We start from the raw sequence: 19,511 nt of genomic DNA, 5'->3' as shown, positions 1-19,511 counted from the left end.
AATTGGAAAAGAATAAGTAAATCTGCCACTGTTTGCAGATGACATAATATTATACATAGAGAATCCTAAAGATGTCACCAGAAATGTATTAGAGCTAATCAATGAATTTGGTAAAGTTGCAGGATACAAAATTACTGCACAGAAATCTCTTGCATTCCTATATACTAATGATAAAAAATCTAAAAGAGAAATTAAGGAAACACTCCCATTTACCATTGCAACAAAAATAATAAAACACCTAGGAATAAACTTACCTAGGGGGACAAAAGACCTGTATTCAGAAAACCATAAGACACTGATGAAAGAAATTAAAGATAATACCAACAGATGGAGAGATATGCCATGTTCTTTGACTGGAAGAATCAATATTGTGAAAATGACTACACTACCCAAAGCAATCTACAGATTCAATGCAATCTCTATAAAATTACCAATGGCATTTTTTACAGAACTAGAACAAAATATCTAAAAATTTGTATGGAGACAAAAAAGACCCCAAATAACAAAAGCAGTCTTGAGAGAAAAAAATGGAGCTGGAGGAATCAGGCTCCCTGATTTCAGACTATACTACAAAACTACAGTGATCAAGACAATATGCTACTGGCACAGAAACAGAAACATAGATCAATGGAAGAAGATAGAAAGCCCAGAGATAAACCCATGCACCTATGGTCAACTAACTATGACAAAGGAGGCAAGGATATACAATGTAGAAAAGACCGTCTCTTTAATGTGGTGCTGTGAAAACTGGACAGTTACATGTAAGAGAATGAAATTAGAACACTCCCTAACACCATACACAAAAATAAACTCAAAATGGGTTAGAGACCTAAATATAAGACCAGACACTATAAAACTCTTAGAGGAAAACATAAGAAGAACACTCTTTGACAGAAATCACAGCAAGATCTTTTTTGATCCACCTCCTAGAGTAATGGAAGTAAAAACAAAAATAAACCAATGGGACCTAATGAAACTTCAAAGCTTTTGCACAGCAAAGGAAACCATAAACAAGACCAAAAGACAACCTTCAGAATGGGAGAAAATATTTGGAAACAAATCAACAGACAAATGATTTATCTCCAAAATATATAAACTGCTCATGCAGCTCAATATTAAGAAAAAAAACAAACAAATCCAAAAATGGGATGAAGACCTAAATAGACATTTCTCCAAAGAAGACATACAGATGGCCAAGAAGCACATGAAAAGCTGCTCAACATCACTAATTATTAGGGAAATGCAAAGCAAAACTACAATGAGGTATCACCTCACACCAGTTAGAATGGGCATGATCAGGAAATCTACAAACAACAAATGATGGAGAGGGTGTGGAGAAAAAAGAACCCCTTGCACTGTTGGTGGGAATGTAAATTGATACAGCCACTATGGAGAACAGTATGGAGGTTCCTTAAAAAAACTAAAAATAGAATTACCATATGATCCAGCAATCCCACTACTGGGCATATACCCAGAGAAAACCATAATTCAAAAAGACACATGCACCTCAATGTTCATTGCAGCACTATTTACTCTAGCCAGGTCATGGAAGTAAGCTAAAGGTCTGTCGATAAATGGATAAGGAAGATGTGGTACATATATACAGTGGAATATTACTCAGCCATTAACAGGAACGAAATTGGGTCATTTATTGAGATGTGGATGGATCTAGAGACTGTCATACAGAATGAAGTTAGTTAGAAAAAGGAAAACAAATATCATATATTAACGCATGTATGTTGAACTTAGAAAAATGGTACTGATGTACCAGTTTGCAGGTCAAAAGTTGAGACACAGTTGTAGAGAAAAAACGTATGGACAGCAAGGGGGGAAAGCTGCAGGGTGGTAGGGGTGGTGGTGTGATGCATTGGGTGATTGGGGTTGACATATATACACTGATGTGTATAAAATTGATGACTAATAAGAACCTGCTGTATAAAAAATAAATAAAATAAAATAAAATAAAATTTAAAAAAGAAAAAGAAAGTGAACCATAAATTAGTATTTTCTCTGCCTTCATTAGTTGTATTAATGAATGGATGTACTAATCAAATAATCAATTAAGGCAGGATATATATATATATATATATATATATATATATATATATATATATATTCTTGGCAAAGTAGGTGGCTTTAGAAAAGTGCTATTGATGTAGTATTAGGCAAGGAATACCAGTTGATGATGACTTGGTAAACAAAAATGTAGAAGTAAAATTAGGTTGATTAATCTAGATGTATTATTTTTTCACACTTCAAAGAGTAGTAATAATATTTTAAAACAAAATTCTCATTTTTAATATGTCCATGCATTTTCTCCATTCACCTTTTATTTGAAGAATATCTGGCTGCTAGACAAAAATCAAATTAATTGCTAAATCTTATATCATAAAGCTATACTGAATTTACCAGCAGCTCACTTAAGAAAAATAGCTTTTTTTCCTTATTACTGCCTGTACATACAAGTAAGATTTATGAATACTCAGCCTTTTTAAACCAGATTCCAGAAATGTATCACCAGTGCCCATTGACTCATAAAGGTATAGCATAATATTTCTTACCCGAAATATTTATAAATTATCCCTATGTCTCCCCAATTTTGTGTTCAGAGAAAGTGGCAAACTGAAATTATGATAAAGTCCTCTGACTCTTGGAGCTTTGTTTTTAAATCCTCATATTTAATGATTGGCTGAGACGAGTTTCAGAGGATGTTTCTTGCAGAGGATATTCCTCTGTATGAAGGAAATCCATTAGTAAAACATGGTGTTGCAAAATTTTATGACTAGAAGGAGAAGATTAATTCTCTGAAATAAATGTACTTTCATTACTAGTAATAATGTAATAAAGGTTCATTGCAATAGAATGCTTAATATAATTACATACAAAGGGAAATTAATGACTAATTTACAAAATGCATTTTGTTTTTATTAACATAAAGATTTAAAGTTGTTCTTAACTTTAAGTTCTACTTGTGAATCTGAATGATAAAGTAATAGAGAAATTATACAACATACACAATCCTACTAACTCTCCTTGAGGCTCAAGGTGAACACCAATCAGCTGTTATTTTGGAAGGAAATAAAACCATAAAATAAAAACAAAAACAAACTTTGCTTCATGCTGGAGAATGTATCTGAGCTTCCCTTTGTGGAGACTGAATTAAAGAAACAAAATGTAAATTTTCATATAATATCTAAAGGCCAAAATAAATTTTATCATGTACCCTAGAGATTGAAAACTAGGCATTTTCAGTCTTATATTTTAAAGTCAAGATTCTTTTGGATTTGGGTAACTTGTGGACTGAGAAAATATTTTTGAATCCTTAAAGTTTCTTGTTGGCATTTAAATAATTGATATGACTGAAGATGATAAGGTATATATGTTAACAGAGAATGTGACTCTAGGTAGCATTTTATCAGTATTAGAAAATAAAAAGTAAAAATTAACTTATGTGGGACTTCTGGTTTTCCACTTGGAACATACAAACCTGGAAAGAGCATTATTCTCACCCTAACAGAGAAAAAAGCAAAAAATCTACAAAAAGCTCAACTTTTCCTGAACCCATTACTGGGCAAGAGACTACAGAATTCTAACCAAAAAATTTTTAAGTAAATATGAAACTAATATTTGTCAAAACTTGGAATTAGGAACATGAATACTTGTTCAAATATTTGCTATTCTTTTGCATATTTAAAATATTTAATGAATAAAATAAAAGTTCTAGGGTCCATTTGGGCTGTGAGAGATAACACTATACCCAGAGATGAGAGGTTTTGTCCCACAGTCTGTTATGGGTGTGACCTTAGGCATTTTACTTCATTTGGACCACCTTCAGTTAGTTTCTTCCTAGGGCATTTCTCTTCGCTTTTAAGCAAGTTTTCCATGTTTTCTCTAACCTTTCCCATTGTTTGAAGATGCCTCTATTGGAAGTAATGTTACTCTGGAACTTAATTTTTACCTTCTTTGTGTACCTGTTAATATAATCTTAATTGATGCCTGCATCTCAATGCAATATATTTCAATTTGAGTAATTCCTGAATAAAAGGTTTTGAATTTTGTAACATTGTGTTGTATTTGTAACTTATTTTTAAAAAATGGACATGTATATACTTTTGTCTAAGTTACACTGACAACATACTATATGGGAAGGATATCACAATCAGTTTTTAACCTGGTAGAAGGATCAGTTCACATATGAATATTCATTTTAGGTTATTCTTGTGATGATCTCTTACTGATATTCACAGAACACTGTGCATACAAAATATCCCATTGTATGCAATTTTTAAAAGGATGAAAAGAAAAAGGGAATGTGAGTAAAAGTATAGAGCATATTCTTATAAGGACTAAGGAAGTAGCAGTCTGATTAGGAACTATGATGTAGTGTACAGATGCTAGATAATATGACTTCCTTAAAATACTTTGAAACCTCTCTTGATATTCCTGTAATTAAGTCAAGGGTTTTAGCAACTTAAATGTTTCTTAAAGTTTGCAAGCAGTTTGCTCAACAGGTAAACTTTATAGCAGTCCTTTTATACTTTTAAATTCCAGGTTTGCTTGATACAAATAGCATTTCTTCAAGAATTATTTGTTTCTAACAATATACAAAATATTTGTAGGATTTAAAAGTTCATTTTGTATTTGTTCAATAATACTAACCAAAAATAAAGAAAGTGAAACAAGTGTACCTTCCAATCTGTAGCCAACATTTGGATCATTATCAAAAGTTGTAATTCCAACAAACAGCATTCTTCTAAGGTAATTCTGCATAACACTGAACACATTTCTCCTTTCATAAAGGATAAATGGTTAGTAACTTCAGTTTGTTTGGGAGTTTTCATGTTAAAAAATAGGATAAAAGTTGAAATTATCCCATAGGGCAAATTTTACAAAAGATTGATAAAACCTTGCATTTTGTGTTCTTCCAGCCAGCCAGCTATTTTGTAAAGAGAGGTTATATAAAATCTTCTTTAAGTGTTCAGCCAGCTCTCAATTATTTCAGCAGTGATTAACTAATTGATAGACCAGTGAAAACTACAAAAATTGCCCTTGCCCCCACTAATAGCTTGACTTGTTAGCCATTATTTCCTTTAGAGAGTTTATATGGAAACTATAAAGAAATTATTGAAAAAATTGACTATATAAAAATCAAAATTTTGGACATAATAAAAAAGCACATAGAAGAACATATTAGATTATTCTTTGTTTTAGAATTTCATTGCAAAGTTTTACCCTTCTCTGTTTAGCATTTTTATAGAAAGTTTTAACTGGCACCTCATTCCACCCCACTTCAGTGTCTTCACTGTAAAATCTAGCTCTACACCAACGATTCATAATGTGTTTTCCTGACTTTTATTAAGGATGTCATGGATCCCCAAGTCCATAGCTGACTTAGCTCAGATCTGTCTTCAAAGATATGTTTGCTCTCTCTACCCCATGACCCTAGGTTATAGGGAATAGATTTTAGGCTTAACAAAGCTCCAATATTATAGCATGAAGTCTGGTTCTAGCTCACTGCTTTGGGCGGAGTGTGTGTGTGTATTTGTGTGTATGTGTGTGTGCATGTGTGTGTGCAGCACAGGTCAATTTTAATTCTCATTACCTCTGCAGAAGTTGAGTTCCATGATTGTATTAGACTCCACAGACTTTTGATGAAGATACCTAGTTCTTAAGTGTGGTTATGTCAGTTATTCTTTAACTTTCTCTTTGTAATATTTTATCTACCTTTGCCGTATGCTTTCATTAGAATTTTCTCAAAGCATGTGTTTATCACTTACATCATCTTTACTAAAAATTCAGTCCTCAGCTCTTTTTCTCAAACCAATTCATGTCTTATAAAAAAAAAATCAGGTCACTATTATTTAGAACATGAAATGTTTTAGGAAAGAGACTAACCTTTCCTTAATCACAATATTTATTAAAACCAATACTGAGGTAGAAACTTTTAGTAGTTTTATCCTCCTTCATGGTCTTCATTTCTGAGTTAGCAATTGTAGTCCTCAGCGTGAGTTGGCATTTAAAGTAAATAAGTCTACTGGATATTATGATTCTACTGCTATTTAAAGTAAATGAGTCAATGCAATTTCAGTGACAGTTTTGTCTATGGAATGCTTGCAGGCCAGAATCGCATTTGATATTTCTAGCAGGAGGCTCTATGGGAAATTAAACATAAAATAATTGAATAGTTTCAGGAACAAAAATGGTTTAAGAAACAAAAAGTTTTGGCCTTTTTTACTCAGCTTTTTTCCCCATTATACTGTACCAATAATTATAATTCTATATTTGACTTTGTGACATTTGTAGTAAAACTATTTTAAAATGTGCTCATATTTGTTAATAGTTAGAATTAGTGACATCTTTTGATATTCTACTACCAATTTCTGCTAATGTATTGGAAATTTTAGTTTTTATTTAAAAAATAGATTTTGAGTTCCCTATATGTAGAAATATAGGCAATGTTACATAATAGTGAAAACTCAGGATTCAACTCTTGTCTCTATCAATGACTAGCTGTGTGGCCTGAGCAAATAACATCACACTTCCAAGAACTATGTCAGAGGATTTTGTATGAGAGATAAATGTAAAGTGCTAGAAAAATATCTTGGACATAATATGGACTTTCTAGATGATAGCCATTATTCTATGAGGATTATATCTTATTTACCTTTAAATTCCTAAATCTTCTATTTCACTCCCTTATGTATTATACTTGCTGATTAGATTTCATCTCTTTATTTACACAAATTTATAACCTTAGAATTTTTCACTTTTTTGGTTCTCAAAAATATTTCAAATGAATACTAGCGTAAGATGTATTAATCATTAAAATTATAGCATAAAAATGTAGAGATTGTGTTGGCATACCCTTTCTTTAAAGATGATGATATTGACTATGACTATAAAGTTTACAAGTGGTGATGGTTAAAAGATCGAAAAGTGTGAACAGCAAGTGTCTCTCTTTCCATTGTATGCATATGAAACTTGTGGTGGTGTTGATTTTTGAAATAACTTGAAGTTTGCTTGCTTGTTTGCTTGTTTCTAAGACACAGTATTAGCTGGGATGAATTTTCCTTCTTTTCCTAAGTAGTGAAATAGAGTGAATGTGTTTATTTAGTTTACTTTTTAAGGAAACCATAAAGCTTCAGAAGAGGATACAGAGATAGAGAAAGGTTAAGTAACTTGACAGCTAGCCCAGTGCATTGCCTTCTAAGCATTATTGACTGCTTCCTGGCATGCATGCAAAACTGTACATTTCTTTGAAGAAGAAATAATATTTATTTATTTATTTATTAATTTATTTATTTTAATGTTTTTTCTTCCAGTATTATGGAGCTATAATAGGCATACAGCACAGTATAAGTTTAAGGTATACAGCATAATGATTTGATTAATATACATCATGAAGTAGTATCACAATACATTTTGTAAACATCCACCATCTCATATAGATACCAAATTAAAGAATAGAAAAAAAATATTTTTCCTTGTGATGAGACTCTTAGGATTTACTCTATTAACAACTTTCATATATAACATACAGCAGTGCTAATTATATTTATCATGTTGCACATGACATCCCTAGTACTAATTTATCTTATAACTGAAAGTTAGTAATAGTTTTGATTGCCTTCATCTAATTCCCCTTACCACATACTCCACCTCTGGTAACCAGAAATCTGATCTCTTCTATGAGTTTGTTTACTTGTTTGGTTTTGAAGTATAATTTACCTACAATGCAATGTTAGTTCACAACATAGTGATTTTTTCCCTATACATTTCAAAATGATCACCACAATAATTCTAGTTATAGAATGTCACCACAAAGATACTAGTTAGTTACCAACTATGTAACCCACACTGTACATTTCATACCCATGACTCATTTATTTTGCAACTGGAAGTTTGTACCTCTTAATCTCCCTCACCTATTTCTTTTCTCTCACTTCCCCCAACTCCTTTGGTAAAAACAAGTGTGTTCTCTGTATCTGTAACTCTGCTTTGTTATATTTGTTTTGTTTCTTGGATTCCACATATAAGTGATATCATACAGCATTTATTTTTCTCTGTCTGACATATTTCACTTAGCATAATACCTTCTAGGTCAATCCACGTTGCTGCAAATGGCAAGATTCCATTCTCTTTTATGGTTGAGTAATATTCCATTGTGTGTGTGCGTGTATGTGTGGGTATATGTGTGTGTATGTGTGTATGTGTGTGTGTGTGTGTGTGTGTATATATATATATATATATATATATATATATATATATATATATATATAGTTTTCTTTAACCATTCATTTGTTGATGAGCATATGGGTTGCTTCCATATCCTGGCTATTGTACATAATGCTGCAATAAACAAATAAACATAGTGGTGTATATACATTTTCTAGTGTTTTTGCTTTCTTTAGATAAATATCCAGGAGTGAAATTGCTGGATCAAACAGTAGTTCTATTTTTAAATTTTTGCAGCACATTTATACAAAGTTTTCAATAGTGACTTCACCAATTTATATTCTCATCAACAATGCATGAGGGTTCCCTTTTCTTCACATTCTTGCCAGCACTTGTTATGTGTTGTGTCTCTTTGATAATAGGCATTCTGGCAGGTGTGAGGTGATATCTCACTGCTGTTTTGATTTGTATTTCCTTGATGATAAATGAGGTTGAGCATCTTTTCATGTGCATATTGGCCATCAGTGTACCTGTTTTAGAAAAAATGTCTATTCAGAACCTCTGCCCATTTTTAACCAGGTTGTTTGGTTTTCTGATTTTGAGTTGTTCTTTGTATATTTTTGATATTAACCCCTTATTAGATATAACATTTGCAAATATCTTCTCCCATTCATTAGGTGGCCCTTTCATTTTGTTGATAGTTTCTTCACTGTGCACAGTGAAGGAATGGTTTCTATTTAAAATAAATAGAAAAAAATACCCAAGAATATTGGAATTAGTGTCTGTGCTTTTCTCGTCTGTCTACCTTACCTGAAATTTCAACATTTTGAAAGGAGGTCAATCAAGATATTTTATTTTCTTGTGTTCTATATCTACTTTCTGTAGATATTGTCAGTAACAATTCACCACTTAAAATAAGCTTGATTCTTTGGGAACTAGAATGTCTGTGGGGGCTGATTTTCCAGAGTATACAGTCATAGTAGTTTTAAAGAAGTAATCTTCCAAGTTCCAGCTGTGTATGTGTATTATTTCATAAAATCATTCCCTCCAAAAATACACTTGTACTCTACTATTTACTTTGCACATTTGTATTCATTATTATCTTTACCTCACATTATAAAAGCAATATGAACCTCTCACTCTCCTCAAACCTAATGATAATATACTATTTTATTGGTATGTACAATTCTGTGACACCAACCTAAGGCACAGATAAAAAATATATTACTCTTGAGAGGATGTAATAGAGACTGCAAAATATGGAGTGCTTTGCTATGAAATTATAAAAGGAGAACACCTTATTCATCTGAGGTTTGCTTTTTTTTTTGGTGGGGGGATATGCAGGTCTCTCACTGTTGTGGCCTCTCCTGTTGCAGAGCACAGGCTCCGGACGTGCAGGCTCAGCAGACATGGCTCACAGGCCCAGCTGCTCCATGGCATGTGGGATCTTCCCGGACAGGGGCATGAACCTCTGTCCCCTGCATGGGCAGGCGGACTCTCAACCACTGCACCACCAGGGAAGCCCAAGGTCTGCTTTATACTGACAGCTAAAATCTTCTTTACAGCCCATCTGTTTGTCTCTCTGTAGATCTGTCTGACTATATATCTACCCATTCCTCAAGGCACATATGTTAGAATTAGATTTCAGAAGTGAAATATTTATCCTGGTGACTTTGAACATGCTTATTTCAATAAAAACGTAACAAGCCTGATTTTCATAAATATCCTGAGAATGAGAAATGACCTTGCCTATTAGTTATGTGGTAGTCTTTTCTTTAAATGGATGGAATTAAACCACAGTTGAACGGCCCTAAGGAATTTATACATGGGTCAGCACTAGCCCCAGGCACCCCCAGACCAAAGAGCCAGATGCCTGGGACATGAACTTAACCACCTTATAAGGTAGGGCCTGGCAGCCAACCAGGCAAGAGGCCAGCCCCACCACCAGCAAACCTACAGTAGTAGACCCTGCCAAATATAAGGGACCATGGAGCCCACAAAGGGGGCACTGCTAGATGATATACCTCTGGTGATCAGAGGGAAGTGAGCTCTGGGTCCCAAAGGACATCTTAAACATAAGGTTACTTCTTAAAGAATGGGAAACAAAACCAACCTATCTAACACATTAAAATAAACACAGAGATTTAGGTAACATAAAGAGATAGTTATCCCAAGAGAAGGAGCAAGACAAAACCACAGAAAATGAACTAAGCAAAGTGAACATGAGCAGTTTACCCAATAAAGAATTCAAGGTAATGATCACAAAGATGCTCAATGAACTTGGGAGAATAGTGGATGAACATGGACAGAAGTTTAACAAAGAGTTAGAAAATATAAAGAAGAATCAAACAGAGATGAAGGATATAATAACTAAAATGAAAAATACACTGGAAGAAATAAACAGTAGATTAAATAATATAGAGGAATGGATCAGCAAACTGGAAGGCAGAATAGCGAAAACCACCTAAGCTGAACAGAAAATAAGAAAAAAGAATTTTTAAAAATGAGGATAGTTTAAGAGACCTGTTGGACAATATCAAGAATACCAATATTTGCAGTATGGGGTTCCCAGAAGGAGAGAGATAGAGAACAGGAAAGAAAAGTTGTCTGAAGAAATAATAGCTGAAATTTTTCATAATCTGGGAAAGGAAACAGACATCCAGGTCAGATATGTAGACAGCCCCAAATAAGATGAATCCAAAGAGGTCTAAATCAAGCACAATGTTATTAAAGTGGCAAAAAATTATAAAGAGAGAATTTTTTTTTTTTTTTTTTTTTTGGCTGCACTGTGTGGCATGCAGGATCCTAGCTCCTCAATGAGGGACCAAACCTGCACCCCCTGCATTGGACGTGCAGAGTCTTAACAACTGGACTGCCAGGGAAGTCCCTGAAAGAATTTTAAAAGCAACAAAGAAAAGCAACTACTTATGCATAAAGGAGCTCCCATACAACAATCTGCTGACTTTCCAACAGAAACTTTCTGGGCCAGAAGTGAGGGCCACATATAATCAAAGTGATGAAAGGAAAAAACTTATAATCAAGAATATTCTACCTGGCAAAGCTATCAATTCAGATTTGAAGGAGAGATCAAGAGTCTTATTAACAAACAAAATCTAAAAGAGTTTAATGCCACCAAATGAATTTTACAAGAAATATTAAAGTGACTTCTTTAAACAGAAAAGATGACAACTAGAAATATGAAAATTACAAAAGAAGAAAATCTCATTCATAAAGACAAACATATATTAAAGGTTCAACCACTTATAAAGCTAGTAAGAAGATTAAAAGTAAGTAGTAAAATTATCTATATCCACAGTAAGTAGTTAAGGGATACACAAAACAAAAAGTAAATATGATGTCAAAACGATTAAGCATTTTGGGTAATTGGGAGTAAAAATACAGGGTTGCTAGCATACATTCAAACTTAAGAGATCATCAACCTAAAATAAATAAACAAGTAAATAAATAAATTTAAAATATATATATAATTGTTGTCACATATGAACTTCATAGTAACCACAAAACAAAAATCAGTAATAGATAATCTACATTTTTCAAAAAAAAAAAGGAATACAAACATAACACTAAAAATAAACATCAAATCACATGGGAACAGAGCAAAAGAAGAAAATAGCAAAAAACAATTACATAAACAATCCCAAAGCAATGAACAAAATGGCAATAAGTACTTACCTATCAATACATGTAAATAAACTAAATGCTCCAATCAAAAAACACAGACTGGCTGAATGGATACAAAATCAAGACCCATATGTATGCTGCCTACAAGATACTCACTTCAGAGCTAAAGAAACCTACAGACTGAAAATGAGGGAATGGAAAAAGGTACTCAATGCAAATAAATATGAAAAGAAATTTGGGATAGCAATATTTATATTAGACAAAGTTAACTTAAAACAAAGACAAAAAAAGACTTTATATAATGATAAAAGAATTCCTCCAACAAGATGTAAAACTTGTAAACATATATGCATCTAAATACATAAAGCATAAAGGAAGAAACTGACAGTAGCACAATACCAATAGAAGATTTTAAACCCTACTAACATAAATGGAATGATCATCCAGATTGAAAAAATCAGTAAGAAACACTGACCTTTTATTATGCATTAGGCCAGATGGACTTCATAGATATTCAGAGAACATTCCATCCAAAAGCAGTGGAATACACATTCTTCGTCAGGGCACATGGTACATTCTCCAGGATAGATCACATCCTAGGCCACAAAAGAAGCCTCAATAAATTTAAGGACACTGAAATCATATCAACCATCTTTTCCACCCACAGCAGTGTGAGACTAGAAATCAACTACAAGGGGAAAAAAGCTGCAAAAACATAAACATGTGGAGACTAAACAACATGCTATTAAACAATCAATGGGTTAATAATTAAATCAAAGAGGAAATTGAAAAATACCTGGATACCAATAAAAATGGAAACACAATGATACAAAATCTATAGGGCAGAGTCAAGGTTGTTATAAGAAGGAAGTTTACAGTTATATAAGTCTCCTTCCCAAAACAAGAAAGATCTGAAACAAATTACCCTTACACCAAAAAAAAAAAAAAAAACTAAAAAAGAAGAACAAACAAAACCCAAAGTTAGTAGAAGAAAAGAAAAATAAAGATCAGAGCAGAAATAAATGAAATTGATCCTTTAATAAACATTAGGAAAAAAAATCAATGAAACTAAAAGCTGGTTCTTCAAAAAGATCAATAAAAATGATAAATCTATAGCCAGACTCATTGAGAAAAAACAGAGGGAAGGCCTAAATAAATAAAATCAGAAATGAAAGAGAAGTTACAACTAACACCACAGAAATGTAGAGGATCATAAGAGATTACTACAAAAAACTATATGCCAATGATTTACCTAGAATAAATGAATAAATTCCCAGAAATGTACAATCTACCAAGATTGAATCAGGAAGCAGTAGACAATATGAATAGAAAAATTACCAGTAATGAAATTGAATCAGTAATTTAAAAAGACTGCCAATAGACAAAAGTCAAGGACTAGATAGCTTCACAGGTGAATTCTATTAAACATTTAAAGAAGAGTTAACACCTATTCCTAGTAAACCATTCCAAAAATGTGAAAAGGAAAAAATGCTTTCAAATTCATTCTGAGACATCCATCACCCTGATATCAAAACCAGACAAAGATACCACAAATAAAGAAAATTACAGGCCAATATCACTTATGAACATGGACATAAAAATCCCCAACAGAAGACTAGCAAACAGAATCCAACAACACATTAAAAAATCATACAACATGATCAAGAGGGATTTATCCCAGGGATGCAAGAATTTTTCAATATACATGAATCAATTAGTGTAATACACCACATAATCAAATTGAAGAATAAAAACAGTATGATCATCTCAATAGATGCAGAAAAGCATTTGATAAAATTCAACATCCATTTATAATTAAAAAATCTCTCCAGAAAGTGGGCATAGAGGGAACCTATCTCAACATAATAAAGGCCATATATGTCAAACCCACAGCTAACATCATACTGATGAAAAACTGAAAGCATTTCCTCTAAGATCAGGAAGAAGAAAAGGATGTCCACTATTGCTAATTTTATTTCAACATAGTTTTGCAAGTCCTAGCCACAGCAATCAGAGATGAAAAAGAAATAAAAGGAATCCAAGTAAGAAAAGAAGAAGTAAAACTGTCCCTGTTTCAGACGACATGATATTATACATAGAAAATTCTAACACCACCACTTAAAAACTATAACAACTCATTAATAAATTTGGTAAAGTTGCAAGATACAAAATTAATATACAGGGATATCCCTGGTGATTCAGTGGTTAGAACTCCATACTTTCACTGCAGTGGGCCCGGGTTCAATTCCTGCTCAGGGAACTAAGATCCTGCAAGCTTCAGTTAAGCAAAAAAAAAAAAAAAATTAATATACAAAAATCTGTTGTACTTCTATACAATTACAATGAACTATGGAAAGAAAAATTAAGAAAACAATCCCATTTACTGTTGCCTCAAAAAGTGTAAAATACCTACAAATAATACAAGAGGTAAAAGAGCTATACTCAGAAAACTATAAAATACTGATGAAAAAAATTTTAGACAATACAAATGGAAAGACATGCTGTGCATATGGACTGGAAGAAATAATATTCTTAAAATGACCATACTATGAAAGACAATCTTCAGATTCAACGCAATATCTATCAAAATACCAAGGGTGCTTTTCATAGAACTAGAACACTAATTATGTGGAAACAAAAGACGCCAAATACACTATCCTATGCTTTATCATTTTTTTTTTTTTAACATCTTTATTGGGGTATAATTGCTTTACAATGGTGTGTTAGTTTCTGCTTTATAACACAGTGAATCAGTTATACATATACATATGTTCCCACATCTCTTCCCTCTTTGTCTCCCTCCCTCCCACCCTCCCTATCCCACCCCTCCAGACAGCCACAAAGAACCGAGCCGGTTTCCCTGTGCCATGCGGCTGCTTCCCACTGGCTATCTACCTTACGTTTGTTAGTATATATATGTCCATGTCTCTCTCTCGCCCTAACACACCTCACCCTTCCCCCTCCCCATATCCTCAAGTCTGTTCTCCAGTAGGTCTCTGTCTTTATTCCTGTTTTACCCCTAGGTTCTTCATAACATTTTTTTTTTCTTAAATTCCATATATATGTGTTAGCATACGGTATTTGTCCTTCTCTTTCTGACTTACTTCACTCTGTATGACAGACTCTAGATCTATCCACCTCATTACAAATAGCTCAATTTCGTTTCTTTTTATGGCTGAGTAATATTCCATTGTATATATGTGCCACATCTTCTTTATCCATTCATCCGACGACGGGCACTTAGGTTGTTTCCATCTCCGGGCTATTGTAAATAGAGCTGCAATGAACATTTTGGTACATGACTCTTTCTGAATTCTGGTTTCCTCAGGGTATATACCTAGTAGTGGGATTGCTGGGTCATATGGTAGTTCTATTTGTAGTTTTTTAAGGAACCTCCATACTGTTCTCCATAGTGGCTGAACCAATTCACATTCCCACCAGCAGTGCAAGAGTGTTCCCTTTTCTCCACACCCTCTCCAGCATTTATTGTTTCTAGATTTTTTGATGATGGCCATTCTGACTGGTGTGAGATGATATCTCATTGTAGTTTTGATTTGCATTTCTCTAATGATTAATGATGTTGAGCATTCTTTCATGTGTTTGTTGGCAGTCTGTATATCTTCTTTGGAGAAATGTCTATTTAGGTCTTCTGCCCATTTTTGGATTGGGTTGTTTATTTTTTTGTTATTGAGCTGCATGAGCTGCCTGTAAATTTTAGAGATTAATCCTTTGTCAGTTGATTCATTTGCAAATATTTTCTCCCATTCTGAGGGCTGTCTTTTGGTCTTGTTTATGGTTTCCTTTGCTGTGCAAAAGCTTTGAAGTTTCATTAGGTCCCATTTGTTTATTTTTGTTTTTATCTCCATTACTCTAGGAGATGGGTCAAGAAGGATCTTGCTGTGATTTATGTCATAGAGTGTTCTGCCTATGTTTTCCTCTAAGAGTTTGATAGTTTCTGGCCTTACATTTAGGTCTTTAATCCATTTTGAGCTTATTTTTGTGTATGGTGTTAGGGAGTGATCTAATCTCATACTTTTACATGTACCTGTCCAGTTTTCCCAGCACCACTTATTGAAGGGGCTGTCCTTTCTCCACTGTATATTCCTGCCACCTTTATCAAAGATAAGGTGACCATATGTGCATGGGTTTATCTCTGGGCTTTCTATCCTATTCCATTGATCTATCTTTCTGTTTTTGTGCCAGTACCATACTGTCTTGATTACTGTAGCTTTGTAGTATAGTCTGAAGTCAGGCAGCCTGATTCCTCCAGCTCCATTTTTTGTTCTCAAGATTGCTTTGGCTATTCGGGGTCTTTTGTGTTTCCATACAAATTGTGAAATTTTTTGTTCTAGTTCTGTGAAAAATGCCAGTGGTAGTTTGATAGGGATTGCATTGAATCTATAGATTGCTTTGGGGAGTAGAGTCATTTTCACAATGTTGATTCTTCCAATCCAAGAACATGGTATATCTCTCCATCTGTTTGTATCATCTTTAATTTCTTTCATCAGTGTCTTATAATTTTCTGCATACAGGTCTTTTGTCTCCTTAGGTAGGTTTATTCCTAGATATTTTATTCTTTTTGTTGCAATGGTAAATGGGAGTGTTTTCTTGATTTCACTTTCAGATTTTTCATCGTTAGTATATAGGAATGCCAGAGATTTCTGTGCATTAATTTTGTATCCTGCTACTTTACCAAATTCATTGATTAGCTCTAGTAGTTTTCTGGTAGCATCTTTAGGATTCTCTATGTATAGTATCATGTCATCTGCAAACAGTGACAGCTTTACTTCTTCTTTTCCGATTTGGATTCCTTTTATTTCCTTTTCTTCTCTGATTGCTGTGGCTAAAACTTCCAAAACTATGTTGAATAAGAGTGGTGAGAGTGGGCAACCTTGTCTTGTTCCTGACCTTAGTGGAAATGCTTTCAGTTTTTCGCCATTGAGGATGATGTTGGCTGTGGGCTTGTCATATACGGCCTTTATTATATTGAGGAAAGTTCCCTCTACACCTACTTTCTGCAGGGTTTTTATCATAAATGGGTGTTGAATTTTGTCAAAAGCTTTCTCTGCATCTATTGAGATGATCATATGGTTTTTCTCCTTCAATTTGTTAATATGGTTAATCACATTGATAGATTTGCGTATATTGAAGAATCCTTGCATTCCTGGAATAAACCCCACTTGATCATGGTGTATGATCCTTTTAATGTGCTGTTGGATTCTGTTTGCTAGTATTTTGTTGAGGATTTTTGCATCTATGTTCATCAGTGATATTGGCCTGTAGTTTTCTTTCTTTGTGACATCCTTGTCTGGTTTTGGTATCAAGGTGATGGTGGCCTCGTAGAATGAGTTTGGGAGTGTTCCTCCCTCTGCTATATTTTGGAAGAGTTTGAGAAGAATAGGTGTTAGCTCTTCTCTAAATGTTTGATAGAATTCGCCTGTGAAGCCATCTGGTCCTGGGCTTTTGTTTGTTGGAAGATTTTTAATCACAGTTTCAATTTCAGTGTTTGTGATTGGTCTGTTCATATTTTCTATTTCTTCCTGATTCAGTCTTGGCAGTTTGTGCATTTCTAAGAATTTGTCCATTTCTTCCAGATTGTCCATTTTATTGGCATAGAGTTGCTTGTAGTAATCCCTCATGATTTTTTGTATTTCTGCAGTGTCAGTTGTTACTTCTCCTTTTTCATTTCTGATTCTATTGATTTGAGTCTTCTCCCTTATTTTCTTGATGAGTCTGGCTAATGGTTTATCAATTTTGTTAATCTTCTCAAAGAACCAGCTTTTAGTTTTATTGATCTTTGCTATTGTTTCCTTCATTTCTTTTTCATTTATTTCTGATCTGATTTTTATGATTTCTTTCCTTCTGCTAACTCTGGGGTTTTTTTGTTCTTCTTTCTCTAATTGCTTGAGGTGCAAGGTTAGGTTGTTTATTCGAGATGTTTCCTGCTTCTTAAGGTGGGCTTGTATTGCTATAAACTTCCCTCTTAGAACTGCTTTTGCTGCATCCCATAGGTTTTGGGTCGTTGTATCTCCATTGTCATTTGTTTCTAGGTATTTTTTAATTTCCTCTTTGATTTCTTCAGTGATCACTTCGTTACTAAGTAGTGTATTGTTTAGCCTCCATGTGTTTGTATTTTTTACTGCTCTTTTCCTATAATTGATATCTAATCTCATGGCGTTGTGGTCGGAAAAGATACTTGATATAATTTCAATTTTCTTAAATTTACCAAGGCTTGATTTGTGACCCAAGATATGATCTATCCTGGAGAATGTTCCATGAGCACTTGAGAAAAATGTGTATTCTGTTGTTTTTGGATGGAGTGTCCTATAAATATCAATTAAGTCCATCCTGTTTAATGTATCATTTAAAGCTTGTGTTTCCTTATTTATTTTCATTTTGGATGATCTGTCCATTGGTGAAAGTGGGGTGTTGAAGTCCCCTACTATGAATGTGTTACTGTCGATTTCCCCTTTTATGGCTGTTAGTTTTTGCCTTATGTATTGAGGTGCTCCTATGTTGGGTGCATAAATATTTACAATTGTTATATCTTCTTCTTGGATCGATCCCTTAATCATTATGTAGTGTCCGTCTTTGTCTCTTCTGATAGTCCTTATTTTAAAGTGTATTTTTTCTGATATGAGAATTGCTACTCCAGCTTTCTTTTGGTTTCCGTTTACGTGGTATATCTTTTTCCATGCCCTTACTTTCAGTCTGTATGTGTCTCTAGGTCTGAAGTGGGTCTCTTGTAGACAGCATATATGTGGGTCTTGTTTTTGTATCCATTCAGCCAATCTGTGTCTTTTGGTGGGAGCATTTAGTCCATTTACATTTAAGGTAATTATCGATATGTATGTTCCTATTCCCATTTTCTAAATTGTTTTGGGTTCGCTATTATAGGACTTTTCCTTCTCTTGTGTTTTTGTCTAGAGAAGTTCCTCTAGCATTTGTTGTAAAGCTGGTTGGGTGGTGCTGAGCTCTCTCAGCTTTTGCTTGTCTGTAAAGGTTTTAATTTCTCCATGAAATCTGAATGAGATCCTTGCTGGGTAGAGTAATCTTGGTTGCAGGTTTTTCTCCTTCATCACTTTCAGTATGTCCTGCCACTCCCTTCTGGCTTGTAGAGTTTCTGCTGAGAGATCAGCTGTTAACCTTATGGGGATTCCCTTGTGTGTTATTTGTTGTTTTTCCCTTGCTGCTTTTAATATGCTTTCTTTGTATTTAGTTTTTGACAGTTTGATTAATATGTGTCTTGGCGTATTTCTCCTTGAATTTATCCTGTATGGGACTCTCTGTGCTTCCTGGACTTGATTAACTATTTCCTTTCCCATATTAGGGAAATTTTCAACTATAATCTCTTCAAATATCTTCTCAGTCCCTCTCTTTTTCTCTTCTTCTTCTGGGACCCCTATAATTCGAATGTTGGTGCGTTTAATATTGTCCCAGAGGTCTCTGAAACTGTCCTCAGTTCTTTTCATTCTTTTTTCTTTATTCTGCTCTGCAGTAGTTATGTCCACTATTTTATCTTCCAGGTCACTTATCCGTTCTTCTGCCTCATTTATTCTGCTATTGATCCCATCTAGAGTATTTTTCATTTCATTTATTGTGTTGTTCATCATTGTCTGTTTCATCTTTATTTCTTCTAGGTCCTTGTTAACTGCTTCTTGCATTTTGTCCATTCTATTTCCAAGATTTTGGAT

The sequence above is a fragment of the Lipotes vexillifer genome, unplaced genomic scaffold (genome assembly GCF_000442215.2).
Source record: "Lipotes vexillifer unplaced genomic scaffold, Lipotes_vexillifer_v1.1 scaffold362, whole genome shotgun sequence".
Taxonomy (NCBI): domain Eukaryota; kingdom Metazoa; phylum Chordata; class Mammalia; order Artiodactyla; family Lipotidae; genus Lipotes; species Lipotes vexillifer.
Note: the sequence above shows the minus strand (reverse complement) of the source record.